The sequence below is a fragment of the Apium graveolens genome, unplaced genomic scaffold (assembly GCF_009905375.1).
Source record: "Apium graveolens cultivar Ventura unplaced genomic scaffold, ASM990537v1 ctg2931, whole genome shotgun sequence".
NCBI classification, from domain to species: Eukaryota; Viridiplantae; Streptophyta; class Magnoliopsida; order Apiales; family Apiaceae; genus Apium; species Apium graveolens.
Genome location: NW_027417859.1, coordinates 346,276 through 352,275, shown reverse-complemented (window position 1 = coordinate 352,275; position 6,000 = coordinate 346,276).

Below are 6,000 nucleotides of genomic sequence, written 5' to 3'. Positions count from 1 at the left end.
CTTCCGGAAGACCCCGAATGAACGTGAATACAATTAAATATATCCATAGGGACAAATTATGAAAAGATATCCAAAAAATGGGCCACCTCAATTTTTGCTCCATACCTCGTGTACTACCCCCTAGAAGGATTATTCGGAAACCGCGTTCCATTTGTTTCACTCCGATTCACTTCCGGACGACCCCGAATGGACGCGAATGCCATTTCATAAATCCATAGGGACAAATTTGAATATATAACCAAAAAACGGGTCACCTCAATTTTTGCTCCATACTACATGTACTACCCCATACGAGGATTATTCGAAAACCGAGTTCCATTTCATTCAGCTTCGATTCACTTCCGGACGACCCCCAATGAACGCAAATGCAATTTCATAAATCCATAGGGACAAATTATGAAAAGATATCCAAAAAATGGGCCGCCTCAGTTTTTGCTCCATACCTCGTGTACTACCCCTTACGAGGATTATTCAAAAACCGAGTTCCATTCGTTTCAGCTCTGATTCACTTCCGGAAGACCCCGAATGAACGCGAATACAATTAAATATATCCATAGGGACAAATTATGAAAAGATATCCAAAAAACGGGCCACCTCAATTTTTGCTCCATACCTCGTGTACTACCCCCTAGAAGGATTATTCGGAAATCGAGTTCCATTCGTTTCAACTCCGATTCACTTCCGGACGACCCCGAATGGACGCGAATGCAATTTCATAAATCCATAGGGACAAATTTGAAAATATAACCAAAAAACGGGTCACCTCAATTTTTGCTCCATACTACATGTACTACCCCATACGAGGATTATTCGAAAACCGAGTTCCATTTCATTCAGCTTCGATTCACTTCCGGACGACCCCCAATGAACGCAAATGCAATTTCATAAATCCATAGGGACAAATTATGAAAAGATATCCAAAAAATGGGCCGCCTCAGTTTTTGCTCCATACCTCGTGTACTACCCCCTACAAGGATTATTCAGAAACCGAGTTCCATCCGTTTCAGCTCCGATTCACTTCCGGACGACACCGAATGGACGCGAATACAATTTCATAAATCCATTGGGACAAATTATGAAAAAAAATCCAAAAAATGGGCCGCCCCAATTTTTGCTCCATACCTCGTGTACTACCCCCTACGAGGATTATTCAGAAACCGAGTTCCATTCGTTTCAACTAAGATTCTTTTCCGGACGACCCCAAATGAACGCGAATGCAATTTCATAAATCCATAGGGAAAAATTATGAAAAGATATCCAAAAAATGGTCCGCCTCAATTTTTTCTCAAAACCTCGTGTACTCCCCCTACGAGAATTATTTGGAAATCGAGTTCCATTCGTTTCAGCTCTGATTCACTTCCGGAAGACCCCGAATGAACGCGAATACAATTAAATAAATCCATAGGGACAAATTATGAAAAGATATCCAAAAAATGGGCCACCTCAATTTTTGCTCCATACCTCGTGTACTAACCCTTAGGACGATTATTCGGAAACCGAGTTCCATTCGTTTCAACTCCGGTTCACTTCCAGACGACCCCGAATGGATGCAAATGCAATTTCATAAATCCAAAGGGACAAATTATGAAATGATATCCAAAAATGGTTCGCCTCAATTTTTGCTCCATACTATATGTACTACCCCCTATGAGGATTATTCGGAAACCGAATTCCATTCGTTTCAGCTCCGATTCACTTCCGGACGACCCCGAATGGACGCAAATTCAGTTTTATAAATCCATAGGGACAAATTATGAAAAGAAATCCAAAAAATGGGCCTCCTCAATTTTTGCTCCATACCACGTGTACTACCCCCTACGAGGATTATTCGGAAACCGAGTTCCATTCGTTTCAGATCCGATTTACTTCCGGACGACCCCGAATGGATGCGAATGCAATTTGATAAATCCATAGGGACAAATTATAAAAACAAATCTAAAAAATGGGCCGCCTCAATTTTTGCTCTGTACCTCGTGTACTACCCCCTACGAGGATTATTCGAAAACCGAGTTCCATTCGTTTCAGCTCTGATTCACTTCCGGACGACCCCGAATGGACGCAAATTCAGTTTTCTAAATCAATAGGGACTAATTATGAAAAGAAATCCAAAAAATGGGCCTCCTCAATTTTTGCTCCATACCACGTGTACTACCCCCTACGAGGATTATTCGGAAACCGAGTTCCATTCGTTTCAGTTCCGATTTACTTCCGGACGACCCTGAATGGATGCGAATGCAATTTCATAAATCCATAGGGACAAATTATGAAAAGAAATCCAAAAAACGGGCCGCCCCAATTTTTGCTCCATACCTCGTGTACTACCCTCTACGAGGATTATTCAGAAACCGAGTTCCATTCGTTTCAGCTAAGATTCTTTTCCGGATGACCCCAAATGACCGCGAATGCAATTTCATAAATCCATAGGGAAAAATTATGAAAAGAAATTCAAAAAACGGGCCGCCTCAATTTTTGCTCCATACTATATGTACTACCCCCTACGAGGATTATTCGGAAACCGAGTTCCATCCGTTTCAGCTCCGATTCACTTCCGGACGACACCGAATGGACGCGAATGCAATTTCATAAATCCATTGGGACAAATTATGAAAAAAAATCCAAAAAATGGGCCGCCCCAATTTTTGCTCCATACCTCGTGTACTACCCCCTACGAGGATTATTCAGAAACCGAGTTCCATTCGTTTCAACTAAGATTCTTTTCCGGACGACCCCAAATGAACGCGAATGCAATTTCATAAATCCATAGGGAAAAATTATGAAAAGATATCCAAAAAATGGTCCGCCTCAATTTTTTCTCAAAACCTCGTGTACTCCCCCTACGAGAATTATTCGGAAATCGAGTTCCATTCGTTTCAGCTCTGATTCACTTCCGGAAGACCCCGAATGAACGCGAATACAATTAAATAAATCCATAGGGACAAATTATGAAAAGATATCCAAAAAATGGGCCACCTCAATTTTTGCTCCATACCTCGTGTACTAACCCTTAGGACGATTATTCGGAAACCGAGTTCCATTCGTTTCAACTCCGGTTCACTTCCAGACGACCCCGAATGGATGCAAATGCAATTTCATAAATCCAAAGGGACAAATTATGAAATGATATCCAAAAATGGTTTGCCTCAATTTTTGCTCCATACTATATGTACTACCCCCTACGAGGATTATTCGGAAACCGAATTCCATTCGTTTCAGCTCCGATTCACTTCCGGACGACCCCGAATGGACGCAAATTCAGTTTTCTAAATCCATAGGGACAAATTATGAAAAGAAATCCAAAAAATGGGCCTCCTCAATTTTTGCTCCATACCACGTGTACTACCCCCTACGAGGATTATTCAGAAACCGAGTTCCATTCGTTTCAGATCCGATTTACTTCCGGACGACCCCGAATGGATGCGAATGCAATTTGATAAATCCATAGGGACAAATTATAAAAACAAATCTAAAAAATGGGCCGCCTCAATTTTTGCTCTGTACCTCGTGTACGGTAGTACACGAGGTACAGAGCAAAAATTGAGGCGGCCAAACCGAGTTCCATTCGTTTCAGCTCTGATTCACTTCCGGACGACCCCGAATGGACGCAAATTCAGTTTTCTAAATCAATAGGGACTAATTATGAAAAGAAATCCAAAAAATGGGCCTCCTCAATTTTTGCTCCATACCACGTGTACTACCCCCTACGAGGATTATTCGGAAACCGAGTTCCATTCGTTTCAGTTCCGATTTACTTCCGGACGACCCTGAATGGACGCGAATGCAATTTCATAAATCCATAGGGACAAATTATGAAAAGAAATCCAAAAAACGGGCCGCCCCAATTTTTGCTCCATACCTCGTGTACTACCCTCTACGAGAATTATTCAGAAACCGAGTTCCATTCGTTTCAGCTAAGATTCTTTTCCGGATGACCCCAAATGACCGCGAATGCAATTTCATAAATCCATAGGGAAAAATTATGAAAAGATATTCAAAAAATGGGCCGCCTCAATTTTTGCTCAAAACCTCGTGTACTACCCCCTACGAGGATTATTCGGAAACCGAGTTCCATTCGTTTCAGCTCTGATTCACTTCCGGAAGACCCCGAATGAACGCGAATACAATTAAATATATCCATAGGGACAAATTATGAAAAGATATCCAAACAACGGGCCACCTCAATTTTTGCTCCATACCTCGTGTACTACCCCCTAGAAGGATTATTCGGAAACCGAGTTCCATTCGTTTCAACTCCGATTCACTTCCGGACGACCCCGAATGAACGCGAATGCAATTTCATAAATCCATAGGGACAAATTTGAAAATATAACCAAAAAACGGGTCGCCTCAATTTTTGCTCCATACTACATGTACTACCCCATACGAGGATTATTCGAAAACCGAGTTCCATTTCATTCAGCTTCGATTCACTTCCGAACGACCCCCAATGAACGCAAATGCAATTTCATAAATCCATAGGGACAAATTATGAAAAGACATCCAAAAAATGGGCCGCCTCAGTTTTTGCTCCATACCTCGTGTACTACCCCCTACAAGGATTATTCGGAAACTGAGTTCCATTCGTTTCTGCTCCGATTTACTTCCGGACGACCCCGAATGGACGCGAATTCAGTTTCCTAAATCCAAAGGGACAAAGTATGAAAAGAAATTCAAAAAACGGGCCGCCTCAATTTTTGCTCCATACCTCATGTACTACCCCCTACGAGGATTATTCGGAAACCGAGTTCCATTCGTTTCAGTTCCGATTTACTTCCGGACGACCCTGAATGGACGCGAATACAATTTCATAAATCCATTGGGACAAATTATGAAAAAAAATCCAAAAAATGGGCCGCCGCAATTTTTGCTCCATACCTCGTGTACTACCCCCTACGAGGATTATTCAGAAACCGAGTTCCATTCGTTTCAACTAAGATTCTTTTCCGGACGACCCCAAATGAACGCGAATGCAATTTCATAAATCCATAGGGAAAAATTATGAAATGATATCCAAAAAATGGGCCGCCTCAATTTTTTCTCAAAACCTCGTGTACTACCCCCTACGAGAATTATTCGGAAACCGAGTTCCATTCGTTTCAGCTCTGATTCACTTTAGGAAGACCCCGAATGAACGCGAATACAATTAAATAAATCCTTAGGGACAAATTATGAAAAGATATCCAAAAAATGGGCCACCTCAATTTTTGCTCCATACCTCGTGTACTAACCCTTTGAAGGATTATTCGAAAACCGAGTTCCATTCGTTTCAACTCCGGTTCACTTCCAGACGACCCCGAATGGATGCAAATGCAATTTCATAAATTTAAAGGGACAAATTATGAAAAGATATCCAAAAAATGGTTCGCCTCAATTTTTGCTCCATACTATATGTACTACCCCCTACGAGGATTATTCGGAAACCGAGTTCCATTCGTTTCAGCTCCGATTCACTTCCGGACGACCTCGAATGGACGCAAATTCAGTTTTCTAAATCCATAGGGACAATATATGAAAAGAAATCCAAAAAATGGGCCTCCTCAATTTTTGCTCCATACCACGTGTACTACCCCCTACGAGGATTATTCGAAAACCGAGTTCCATTCGTTTCAGATCCGATTTACTTCCGGATGACCCCGAATGGATGCGAATGCAATTTGATAAATCCATAGGGACAAATTATAAAAACAAATCCAAAAAATGGGCCGCCTCAATTTTTGCTCTGTACCTCGTGTACTACCCCCTACGAGGATTATTCGAAAACCGAGTTCCATTCGTTTCAGCTCTGATTCACTTCCGGACGACCCCGAATGGACGCAAATTCAGTTTTCTAAATCAATAGGGACAAATTATAAAAAGAAATCAAAAAAATGGGCATCCTCAATTTTTGCTCCATACCACGTGTACTACCCCCTACGAGGATTATTCGGAAACCGAGTTCCATTCGTTTCAGTTCCGATTTACTTCCGGACGACTCTGAATGGATGCGAATGCAATTTCATATAT